This window comes from Pieris rapae, chromosome 24, assembly GCF_905147795.1.
Source record: "Pieris rapae chromosome 24, ilPieRapa1.1, whole genome shotgun sequence".
In the NCBI taxonomy this organism is placed as follows: Eukaryota; Metazoa; Arthropoda; class Insecta; order Lepidoptera; family Pieridae; genus Pieris; species Pieris rapae.
This window is the reverse complement of record NC_059532.1, coordinates 3823142-3837128: the sequence shown is the minus strand read 5'-3', so window position 1 is coordinate 3837128 and position 13987 is coordinate 3823142. Positions and strand designations below refer to the sequence as shown.

Below are 13987 nucleotides of genomic sequence, written 5' to 3'. Positions count from 1 at the left end.
ATTCCATTGTCTACACTAATATTATAAAGAGGTAAACTTTGTTTCTTTGTAATGAATAGGCTCATAAACTACTGGACCGATTTTAAAAATTCTGTCACTATTCGAAAGCTACATTATCCACGAGTAATATAGGCTATATTTAATTTTGAACAAAAATAGGGTTCCTTAAGATATTAGGGTTTTTCGGACACAAGGTGTAAAAAATCAACCAAAAAAGTTACTTATTTTGCGTACCCTGCCTAAACTATTAAAGATAGAACCATAAAATGTTCTAAGTAATTGTAGATCTTATAAATATCTACAAAAAAGTAGTGTTGCCCAAAATCGGTCTTGGTCTTGCAGTCTTGGTCTTGTTCTTGCATTTTTGCAAGACCAATACCAATACCAAGACCGCCTTATCGTAGCAAGACCAATACCAAGACTGAAGCCTGCAAGACTTGAGCAAGACAATACTTAAGCCTGCAATACTCTTGCGTCTTGCAGTTAGGACAAACTGAGATTTGGGCGTTATCAAATTTTCAACTTTATCACTAGAGAAATAAGGTTCAAGGTTGATTGGGAAAATGTGACGTTCTGCGAATAAACTGTTGGTCGGTCGGTGTATTATATACCTACATATTTGATAATTTACCGACAAAGACGCCGCGGTTTGCAACAAGTGTATCACAGCATTTGACACGCTGTCTCGATAGTGGGTGATTTAAACAAATTTGAAACGTGGAAAAACTCCAAATATGAGCGACGTCATATTGCTTTACGCATTTGGTTTTAAAATCACACATTTCCAAAAATCGAGATTTGCAGTGTCGGTTTATCAACTTCTATCGTATCTACTCTAGTAGCTAGTAACCTCCATAAAAACAGCAGGCAACGTATAGTTCCAATAAAAAAGGAACATAATAAACAATATTATTTGCATAATTATCTACACTTTATTTTTGCGTAGGCACAAAACCTATTTGATTTTGATTCTGATACTTCTGTTTTTTAATCTTTCAAAGATTTATTTTATCTATCAAAGAATGCCGCATTTTTCTTTGTCGGTCTTCGGCTTGTGTGCTTATAAATATGAGTTTTTATTTCAATTTCAGTCATTTCTAATTGAGTTTCGCTTCGAGTCTATCTTATTTATTATTCTCGCCCATTTACCTAGCTAGGTACTCTAAATTCTTATTGCTTTCGGAGTGAATGTTTACAATTTGACATGAGTGACGAATAAATAGCAATAGGCTAATAGGTATTTGCAAGTCTTGCGAGACTTGCGAGACTCTTGCTGCGAGATCAAGACCAAGACCAAGACTGAGAGCGCAATACCAATACCAAGATCAAGACCAGGTGTATTGACGCAAGACCAATACCAAGACTGGTCTAAGTCTCGTCTTGGTCTTGCATTTGGGCAACACTACAAAAAAGTCCACGACACACTATACCTATCTATGTCGAGTGAAGCACAATAACCATAAATGATATACATGGCAAAACGTTGTTTGCCAGTTCAGCTAGTTGGTTAATAAAGAGTAAGACATAATTCCTGTATTATTTAAAGTACCCCAATTACCCAGGAACAGTACCAGCCTGCTGTATTAAGGAAGTCTCTTATCTATATTTCACTTACAAACACAAAGTATTATCATTTGTGTGTTATAAAGTATTCTTGTATATTAATTACGCTGCTAATAGGTTCGTGGTAAGCGATATCGTGTCGGTAGTTTGGGGTGGGATAATTCGCCGAAAATTTTTGATGGGGTTCATGTGTGAGTCATGTATGTTATTTTTTTTTATGGAACAGGGGGCAAACGGGCAGGAGGCTCACCTGATGTTTAGTGATACCGCCGCCCATGGACACTCTCAATGCCAGAGGGTTCTGAGTGCGTTGCCGGCCTTTTAAGAATCGGTACACTCTTTTCTTAAAGGACCCTAAGTCTAGGTGTGTACTAGGGATGCATCCGATACTTTGGCTTTACTGAGATATTGGTATCGGCGATTTTTTAATTGCAGATACAACGATACTTTTCAACTATCCTTGCCTCTCCCACCCGCTTTGCCCCGTATTCCATTTCGCTAGACACTTTTGTTGGCATTTTACGGCTATCGCGCGTAGATTTTTTCGATAACAAACTAAATAAAATACAAAATTACAAAAATCTTATTAATGTTAATTTTAATTATTAACAGTTATTTTTTTATTTTAATTCAATTCTAATTAATGGATGGAATCTCTCAGAATCAACCGTGGTAGGGACATGTTAAATTTGGCGCGTAGTAAAAAATATTACGTTTTTTTCCAAAAAGTTTCACTTTAAAAACGTTTTAAGGAGTTTCTTATACCGCGATTTCTTATAACACGGTCCGCGTATACCGCGTTTTTATGAGGATTACTGTAGTATTATGTGAGCATTTGTTTTACGCGGGGTATAGGTAGTTGATGAAAAGGAGTGAACCCCTCACCCCACCCCAATCTGGGGTGGAATTGCATTCATTTGACATTAATCATTAAAAGTCGCCCATTTAAAAGTCAAGTACTCTGAAACGCTTTCGTAACTAACAGACTGGATTTTGATTGCGACCTGGAACTATATAGAGTTGCTGTGTGCTTTAGTTATTTTTTTTAATGAAGAGTAATTACTTACGTATCACCCAATAGCATGTATTTTTTCTCGATCTTTTAAAACATCAGCTATCTTTTCACAAATATTTAATGAAAACTTATTAAATTCAAGTTTAGGTGCGACATGAAATAGCTTTCTAAAACCATTCAGAGATAAATCTATAAATGTTACACACGTATTTTTAATCAGTAGATTTCACAGGATAGACAATAAATAAACTAAAATAATTTCATTCTTTTTATGGGGTTTTTCAATTGTTAGCTATTTTTGATACTTTCCTTTCGTCCTTTGGAAAGGACCAAGGAGAAGAAGAACAGGGTGTTCCACGAAAAGGTGGATAGATGAAATAGAAGCGGTAACGGGAAGCGAATGGGGTACCCATAGACAGAGTCAGTTGGGAAAAGATGGAGGAGGCCTTTCCCCGCAAGGGTACTAAATTTAGCTAAGATATAGGCTGTACAGGATAAATAAAATAATGTTTAAAATGTAAAAAATATAATCTGTACATTATCTTTATGCCATGATTGGTAATTAAACGGGCTTTATTATTATTAACTCTTTTTTATATATTATGTCCACTATTTTTATTTATTTATTTAAGTACTATAAATAATAAAACTAACATAGAAAATATAAAACAAAACACTTAGGCAATACATAATTATGCATTATATGCTTTTTAACACTTTACGTTACTACACAACAACGTACACTTTTTTTTTGAATAGGTAAAAAATGTTAAAATCTCATGAACACGTGACCTGATCGAAAATTCGTAAGACGGATGGAGAGTAGACAGCTGGCGCGGCATATTTAATGTAATAAAACTTGTCATGTTTATGTACGATAGCGCAATAAATAAATATTGTATTCTACCACAAAAATGATAGTACATTTAAATGCAAAATATAAAAAATGCTCAACGTTAATATTCAAGTTTTCACTTCTGCCGGCACTTCTGGAGTGCAACCCATCGTTTTTGATGTGAAACATCTATAGCCGCACGTAAAACCGATTTCTGGCGTGGCGACGCATGCCGTGGCGACGCGTCACCACGCTATATGATATACAGTCTAAATGCAGTAGTAAATTTCACATTAAAAATATTAAAAATATTTATTGAATAAACATTATGAAAATAATGTTTATTCAACAAATAGTCATCGTTATCTGGAAAAATATCGTTATATTATATTTTATCATTATGACATATTTAGTTCCTATCACAGTCTGTTCTTTTCTGCATATTACTTTTACAAAATAATGTCGATGTTTCACATCTGCCAGGCGTGCCGTGACGGCTCACATTTTTTTTTAAACAGAATGAGAAATGAATTTATCAAAACTAGATTGTGATTATAAATAAAAATTATAACACATGTTTATACTATACTGTACGTTTAATTGTTATGACCGTTAACGAATAAAATCAAAAATTTCAAATTTGGAACGGGCGGAAGCGCATTCCACGTCCGCGCGTCGTCTATTTCGGTCGTCTATAAATTCTTTTTTGGTTAAAAATAAAATATTCTCGCTCCATTTGTACGTGTTGATATATTTTGATAAGCCTTTTGTCTCGGCTGTTTCGTGAGTCATTGTTTATGTTTGAGATTGGTGTTAATAGAAATTTGTTAGCTACCCTCTTAGTGTAATAAGAGGGGTTTAGTTAAACTACTTGAGCGGAGTTGTGGGAGAAAATTTCGGCGGTAGTAGTAATCTATATTTATATTATATAGAGGTAAAGTTAGCGGGGTTATTGAGAGTAATCTCTGGATTTATTTAACCGGTTTCGATGCAATAAATTTTGACAACGTCGATTATTTTAAAAATTATTTTACCGAAGAAAAGTCATTTTTTAAATATTTTTTTTAATATAAATTTTTAAAATAAATTTAAATGTTTACGTTCCTTTTTCTCGTAAGTACACTGGCGTGCAGTGAATTGAATTTCGGTTTTCATTTTTTGTTATCATATTTTAGAAGGTAGATAGTTAAAATTATATGTAACAACGCACAATAATATCTGATATACACTAATAATGTTATGTACGTGAAAATAATTCTACAGAAATAAAATTCTGAGATACTTTTTTGCTCGCTTTCCCCCACTCACTTGTTTAATGCTCAGCAGCGTTGGTCTAGTGGCTTCAGCGTGCGACTCTCATACCTGACGTCGTAAGTTCGATCCCCGGCTGTGCACCAATGGACTTTCTTTCTATGTGCGCATTTAACATTTGCTCGAACGGTGAAGGAAAAACATCGTGAGAAAACCGACATGTCTTAGACACAAAAAGTCGAGACGGCGTGTGTCAGGCACTGGAGGCTGATTATTGCCTATTAGATTTAAAAATGATCATGAAACAGTTTCAATCTGAGGCCAAGACCTAAAGAGCAATAATAAAATAAAAGTATGTCTTCCGGGAATCCAACCTATAGCCTATATCCTAAAGAAAATTAATGGCTATGGTTTTGTATTGTGGAAGCACCATTGCCTAAACAGGATAAGACAGACGTGCCAAAAACATGCCAATAATGGCACGAGCCGAGTTTGCGTAGGCGCCGGGCGTATATGTGCAGTATTGTTCTGATGTTCCTCAAGGTATGGCGTAATGAGCAGTCGTGAGGCCACTTCAATGAACGAGTCTGCGAATCATTACATTTGATAACTACGTAGGTGCACAATGTATGGGCGGTAGCGTTTTAAACCTATTTATTAGATATATTTTTAATCTTTGAAAATATCGACTGTGAATAGCAGTTTAAACAAGCTACCCTACCCTGAAGTAATTCCTATATAATATATAAAATATGAACCTTTATTTGAGCTCATAACAATTTAGTGGCGCCACTACCATTAATTTGCCTTGCACTCAGATTGCCATAGACATAGACATTACATTTATTACAAACAAAACACACACACAGAGTCATACAAAATAAGAATAGTCAAAGAAAAAAAAATTAAAAAAAGAATGAGAGATAACAATTTTTGTTGGTGCGTGTGGGCTGTGGTTGTAATTGGCCCTGCAGCATTATGCTGAGGAGCAGAGTGTATCACAGCGCCGCGTTGCTTCATTTTATTTTGTATACAAAGGTGTTAGTAGTACTTATTTTTTATTTTACAATTTAAAAGCCACTCGCACGACATAGACAAATTAAAATCGCTTGCTTTGGGGAAGAACCCTTCGTTCTGCGCTCACTTCAGTGAGCTTCCATCCTGCCCATCAGGTGATTGACCTAGCAAATGTACGAGTCTTGAGGAGAATGTCTCTGAGTATGTAGACCACAAAATTTCTATGAAAATACTAGTTTATGACTTGTACCATACGTCCCACTCTTTGCTTGAGTAGCCAATTAAGCGCATGATGCGCAAATGACTTTAAACTTTATGTTTGCATAAGCATTACAGACGTTGCGGTATTTTTCCGTTCTGTATGTGTACTAACATATATCTACGAATTTTAACACGCGCGATTCGAAGCCTTAACGGATTACATATAATAATATATTATAGGGTTTGTTAACTTTTAACTTCAGAACTGGTTGGATAATGTTCAAAGATATACAATAAATATAATAGTTTTCCGATACAGAATGTTCAAGAAGATTCGTTACTTTTAAACATTTATTTATTACAAAAATACATACAGACTATGCCAATACGATACTGTCGACAATCATTTAATAAAATATTATAAAGTGCATATTATTAAACACATAATATACACAATATCACTACTGTGAATCCACTCTGCGAACATACAAATATGTCGATAGTGTCGGAGACAGCATTCAGTAGATACAACATATAATGTTCATTCCATCGGTAGACTATAAATTATGTTCAGTTAATCTGTAATACAATAATGACTGTTAGGCGGTACGAATTTTGCCGAGTCAGCTAGTTAATAATGAATTATACTCCAGTCAATATTATAAAAGGCATATAAAGGTCTATAGCTACACAGCTGGGCCTCTAACTTACAAAAAATAATATCAAATTGTTGGTAAAAATAAATGGGCGGGTATAACAGACTCGTAGTAATTACGCAATGCCTCGCTGTAGCCAAACCTCTACCGCTAGGGTTTCGAAGGGTAGCGAACCCCTCGCCACAGTTTACACACATTCAGTGGTATCTTTCGATTAAAAGTGAACATAATGCCTGTAGGTGCTTGACTTGATAAATTATTTTAGCATAGGATAGGTTGACAAGTTGTTGCTGTTCTAAGCAGATCCATGCCACTTCCTCTCACAGGGGCTTATGTATTGAACAAGTTGCATAGGTCCACCAAGCATCCTTAAATATAATGTTACAAGAACTTAATTTCACGTAAGTAATATTCATATATAACATAGTTTTTCCAATAAAAATATTGTGAGAATAAATTATTTTCGTTATAACAAATAGGATAGCATCGCTATAGATCTTTAGTTAGTTTAAAGGCTGAAAATTTATCAATACCAAATCAAACTAAATTGAACCACTGTTCAGTGTTCTGTCAACTGTGGTACAGTGGAGACATATCGATCGCTTGTCGGGTCAGTGTGGCGCCCGTCGCTATTGACGGATGTGACTTATACAAATCTGTGGCTGGGACAAAGAAAGCTTGTAAAAAATCAGTACGTTTTTTTCTTCTGCGTGTATTTGCAATCATCCCTAAGGCTATGAGCGAATTGGTTCTGTGGTGCTGGCATGTGGATTGGCTTCACACTGGAAGCTTCTACACATCTGCTGCTTAGAGCTACTGCCGGTCTTCTAACTCTAGAATATGGTGACGTGTAAGTTGTCTCATATTGTTCTGTGGTGAGTTGGCTGCAAGTATCACAGACCAGGTGGTTTCTGTGTTTGGCGATCGTGTGGATCACAGTAGTGTTATTTGTATTCTTATTATTAAATTCAATAAGTATATATCAACTACATATATCGATATAAACTAATCATAAATAGAAATAGTTATTATAGTAGGTATAGTATTTTCCAATAATTTTCTTTCTAGCCTAGTAATAGCTTCCATAACCAAAACGATTTGTCAAATGCTTGAATACTTGGATTTAAATAGCAGTCACTCTTGATCTCCGGATTAGAACAGATTCGAGGGGGGTTCAACGACCGACCAATGATCTAATCTGTCAATTACCATTGTCTGCCTCTATCGTCTATGGATTCATAAGGAAATTTCCACCCACGCGTAAATGAATTTTTAATACAGTTGCTCAAAAAGTGGCATATTGCAGGGAGGTATAGCGTTCGGAAAGTGAGCTATTACACACTCGTGCTTTTTCTTTGCCATTCCCGCACTCGTGCGTTTTCTTTGCCAACTGTCAAAACAATGTGTATTAAAAAGAAAAAAACAACCACGAAGGTTTTATTCAAAAGATTCATAGAAGTTTTTATGATATATGATTTCTAAATATTATAATAATTGGATTCAATAAGTTCGGTTAGGTTTCTTTTCATTTCATATCAATTAAAAAAATATTAAAAAGAATTTTATAATATATGCAAATACGTATTTTTAAAAAGTTTACTAATAATTGGATTCAATAAGTTAGGTTAGGTTTATTTTATTTCATATCAATAAAAAAATATTAAAAAGAAAAAACTAACCATGAAGTTTTTACTAGAAAAAAATCACAGAAGTTTTTATGATTCATGTAAATATTTTAAAAAGAAGATACTATTTGTTTCAATATCAGATTTAATGATTGGACTCAATGAGTTATATTAGGTTTTCTTTTAATAAAAATAGTCTACTGAAGAATTGGCTGTATGGGCCAAGTTCCCTTTGCCTACCCAGAATGGGTGAAGAAAAGAAAAAACAAGCTTTGCTCATATTCTTTGCGGTTGGCGCCATTTTCCAAAGATGTTCTTTCGAGTTGAGTTATTTGTTGCACAAAATGAGTAATTTCGACGATATTTTATTTGAATGAATACCACCCGAACGCAGTATAATTGCATAAAATGCTTCGGAGAACAATTTACCGGAAACATATAAGTCGCAACATATCTATGTGCAACGAATTTATTCCGTAGAGAGAATAGAAAAAAAGCAAATAGTTTAATTAAATTGCCTAATTTTTTCGCAACTGTATTAAAAATAGTCGTTCAGTACACGTGCGGTACCGTCATTGCAACTTGTCCCGACTGTCAACCCTCACCTTCGGCTGCGCCTCGGCTCGCGTAGACATTCGTCGGAACTCGTTGCAATGACAGGCTTTCCGCACTTGTAATGAAATATACTATTTTTTAATTTGATGTTTGTAGTTATTCTTCGGTTTCGCCTGAAACTGTGAGGGTAGTATAAATTTGTTTGATGTGTGGAATACCAGCACTTTTTTTCTTACAGACAACTGGCCGCTCTGTTTGTCTACTGAGCACGCTAATCTTGAAAAGTACCGATTATGGTGTGATTCGTGAGGATTGTTGACACAAAAATGTGCCTGACATTTTTGTGTCAACAACTCACATTGCCAGATTGTGCGTGAGTGCGCTGACGGCATCAATGACAGAATCTATACTAATCTCTCGGTGTCAGATATTGATCTCTCGGACAAAACATCTGAGGATATGGTGCGCATGGTCCGCAAGGATACGATGTCAGATGTCGCGCGTGTACGTTGCCCGCCTTATAAAAATTTGTGTGCTTCTTCTTGAACATCCTGCCAATCTGAATAGTTGAATCTTAACTAATCTTTCGGTTTTACATAGAATTTGATTTCTGGTGAACACGAATTCAAAAGATATAGTCGGCATGGATTACGGTGCCAGGTGGCTCGTGACTGCGTTGACGGCTTTTTAAAGAATTTGTGTGCTCTTTTCTTGAACTCTGGATTTCGCATATAGTTTATGAAGTCATGACTTCATAATATATAATATTTGCAGTAGGTTGTTATCCCCTGAGGCATATTTCTGTGCCTTTATTAATTATTGGAACAATATAACGAAAACCTCGACCTTAATCCGCTATAATCGAATAATGTATCGAATACAATCGCTCCACATCCGATCGAGCGGGTAATCGATTATTCTCATGTCACTGGACGCGAGTGGTCAAGTGTGTTCGGTGTTGCTAGGTGAAAGAGCAGCATTTGCCTATTTACGAGACATATTCAAAAAATTCGCCGTTCGCCTTTATTTCAGAATCGACAAGTCATAACACGTTTAAACTTGTACATATCTGTACGAGCACTACTCGTGCAGTAGAAGGCGCACGACGCTCCGTCATCGCTGCCTATTGGAGGTCATCCTGCTACACTGATTCAGTGTTTCTCCTACGGCGGACTTAATCTGATCAGTCCAGTGTGTAGGTGACCTGCCGCGCGGTCTAGTGCCTTCCACCTTCCACCTTCCCCTGGTCGACAAGGTGTTCTATCGACTGATCGCCACGCCGAGAATAGATTATCATCTTAATATATATAAATCTCCTGTCACGATGTTTATCCGCGATGGACTCCTAAACTACTTAACCGATTTTAAATTAAATTGGCACACCGTGAGCAGTCTGGTCCAACTTAAGAGATAGGATAGCTTAGATCTTTAATTATAGTCGCAATTTTATTTTATTGCAAATTATTTGTTTATTATTTGATGCAATTCTAACAGATGGCGCTGTGTTAAAAGTACCTTTCACATAAGTTCTCCTACCGTTTCCCTTGAATAGTTTACTACTATGTAATATAGCAAAAACCTTAGCCACAGCAACGCTTGGCCGAGTCTGCTAGTATAGATATAAATCTAAATGTTCCATTTGACGTATGGGAGTCGGGTAAGTCCAGGGCTCTGTCAAAACTCTGTGTGTGTCACACACTTATCACCACGATTAGTTGTGCGGTGACCTTTGTCAAACCTCAAGCAGCACACCATTATAACGAATCCCTTGGGCGCTGTAAAATCAATGGGAGTTAGTGTCATATTACACTGGATGGGCGATGTAGGGCGTGGTTTTAAGGCTTCTATGGTATTATTACTTTTGACACGTTGAAGCTTATGGTTGGAATTGTAAAATAGGGACCTGGATAAAGGCAATTTTGTCAATAAGATAGCTGACTTATTTTTTTTTAGGATATGGGGAGGGGGAAACGAGCCTACGGGATGCCCAAAAAAGGCGGTCATAGCAGCCCATGGGCTTAATTATTTAAAAAAGAGGGCTGCAACTTGATTCTGGCTGATTGATTCGCCGGCACGTTCTCTCTCGCACATACAATGCAATGTGGTGCTTATTTATATCTGGCATCTATAGCATATTGATTGCTACGGTCCACAGTGGAGGACCATGCCCCTTTGTCAAGTTAAAGCTGTTGTATTATTTGGAATTGGATAATACTTGAATAGGATGATCCATTTGGGCTTCTAATTATGTAGATTAAAATGTGTATTAAACTGTAAAATGAGTCATGGAAATGGTTTCCGTGGTCAACTTGGCGAAGGCGGAAGGCTCGCAAGTGTGTAGCCTAAACTACTATAATATTATGTAATTGGAGTCAACAAGAGACTGTTACATCAAGTTGACAGACAATTGAAATGCCATATTAAAAAGTTATAGGCCACATTACGACGTGTGCGGTCGAACGCACCCGGAAGTAACACACTGACTCACATCATCGACGCATTCATAATGCGATGTTCAAAAATAACTGTTTACATTTAAATTATACAATGTACGCTATTCCCTCAAAATGTTTTACCTAAAATCATCATTTAAGAACACAGATGGCTACAGCAGCAATGAGCGAACTGACAAAAATATGGCAAAACAAACGCGTCGAATGCTACCAAGAGTCGATTCGTCAGAACTCTGGTAGTTTCCATTATTTTTCATGGTTCAGATACGTGGTGTTGGAAGAGAATGTTGAACTGGTTGGTTGTGAATATCATGGACTGCAGAATGCAGCAATAAGTCATTCTCAACCAACTATATGTAATGGTTGTAGCTCCTTACAAACGTTGTGTAAATTAAAAAATTGGCGGTTAGTGGCGGAGAGTATATCGCCAGTTCTTCTCTTCCGTTCTACGCCCTTAAGTAGATATAAAATTAGAAGTATTTCATATGTATTTCTTTTTTGACGTTCATGAGTCGTCATTGTGTATCCTATATGAATAATAATAGAAATTGCCTTTGTGGAGATAGATGTAATGTTCTCTCTTAGGAACCTTGATCAATCTAACCACTGTTTGGCTCCAAGGTGGAGAAGTTGTATATATGCTAAGCTGGAAATACATAGCGCGTATCACGATATGACGTCATCGCAGTGATTGTAGGCTTACGAAAAATCTTTAGCAATCCGCTGATGCGTTGCGACGCAAGATTTGGGCAAAAACAAACTTACGTTATAGTTCTTGCCTCTCGCTCTGCCATAAACCTGCCTTTATCGAGCCATAAATCAAAGAGTTCAACGGCCTTTAGTATAACTTACAATATTGTAGGCTTGCATATAAAACGTAAGTTTTATTAAAACGTGGTGAAGGATGCCTTTGTTGCCATGGTAACCGATTTTTAATATAAATACTCGGGTTTATAAATCTAGCGATTGAATTTATATGAGTAGTAGCTGACCTGGCAAACGTCGTTTTACCATGTAAATCATTTATAATAAAAAAATAGGGGTTGATCGTAGAGGGTTGAAAATTTAGGGTTGTATGCATTTTTTAATGCTGGTGATACAGTTGATAAAAAATAAAAATTTATCTAAAAATTAAAAAAAAAATATTTAGGGGTGGACTACCCTTAACACTTAGGGGGATGAAAAATAGATGTTGTCCGATTCTCAGACATACCCAGTATGCACACAAAATTTCATGAGAATCGGTCAAGCCGTTTTGGAAGAGTTTAACCACAATCACCGCGACTGGAGAATTTTATATATGTATAAGATATAAGAATACTTTTCATAGTAAATTCATAAATACTTCACAGTGATGTTTATTGTAATATACATGAAAGTATTCAGTACATAGTTCTTATTTATTTATTTAATAGTAATCTTACAGCTAACACTAACCCATTATAAAAGCAAAACACTGTGACAATATACAAAGCCAATACAGTTTACATTTAAAACAAAATATACGTAATATAAGTACATAAAAGTTAAAAAAATGATTCAAGTTACATTCATTTGTATTTATGAGTACAAATGAATGTAACTTGATCAATTCAATTGTGATATCCATTTACCTCCTACTCTATATCAATAGAAAATATCTATCAAACAAATAAAATTTTCTTTTGGAAAATGCAACCATTCCATCAGTATTTTCTTATGACGTTGTCACGTTTAACTATCGCCAGTAAACAGACTTTACAGACAACCGACTTTTTAACAAAGAATAAACTCTCTACCTAGCAATGTAATTATGTGAGTTTAACTCTTTACTAAATCGACGTTTTTTACTTGCTAACGACGTCGTTAAGCACATGAGCGCGGTAACGGCGTTACACCCGTTAATACGTTACGCTTGAGACGGAGGCAGGTGTGAACGTGTGAAATTGATTTGGGTTAATGTGTAAGACTAAGTTGCAATATTTTAACGCGGTCGTGATACGAACTTTTTTTTCTTTTTTTTTGACGTTCATAAGTGTACATTATGTTACCTGTATGAATAAATAAATTTTGACTTTTAACTTACGGCCGTAAGGTTGAGAATCGCACGCTTAAATATGACTACTAAGCATTACTAAGATTGAGATTTCACAATTTTAAAATAATTACTATAGCCTGTAATTTTGATTGCACAACAATGGCGGGATCATCATCACTTTCATTTCTGACCCGAACGTGTTGATTGCGCAGCCCGTGGGAAAGTTTTGTCATTGTACATTTTGCGTGTAGTTTTAGAGGTGTTTAGGGGACCCGGTAGCGGCGCGAGTTGCGTCCATTTCATCATCAGCCTTTGCTGTAGAATGAAAATTTCCATCATTACGATTATCGACGCCTGGCGTTCAGAACACAGCGATGTTTTTGTCGTGACAACGTCTTATAATTCGATGGAGCCGGCTGCACGCACAAAAAAACATGACGCATGCGGCGTTACCTCGCTCTGAGGCGTTCCATTTAAGGCTTGAAGTGCAAGCGAGAGCGCGGAACGAGCGACAAAGAGGCACACTCGGTCACCGCGTTGACAAATAAATTGACTTAATTGTATTTATGCGTACAAATAAATGTAACATGATCAATTCTATTGTGATTTCCATTTACCGCCTTCTCTATAGCAATAAAAATATTTATTTTAAGAAACAACATTTACAGATTTGCTATTTCAGCTTAAAATCACTTTTTAGGCTATTTTCTATAAAAACACTTCATATTCAAATTAAATGGCCTGACACATCATAAACAAAACTAGTGCCTTTTCAACAAACTAGCAAACAAAACTAAAT

The 13987-nt window shown here is 36.0% G+C and overlaps 1 protein-coding gene across 5 annotated transcripts in view; it reads left to right on the top strand.

The window, feature by feature from the left end:
- Positions 1 to 13987, top strand: part of LOC110996191 (protein hu-li tai shao) — a 65621-nt gene that overhangs the window by 25715 nt on the left and 25919 nt on the right. The gene's annotated exons all lie outside the window — the stretch shown is intronic.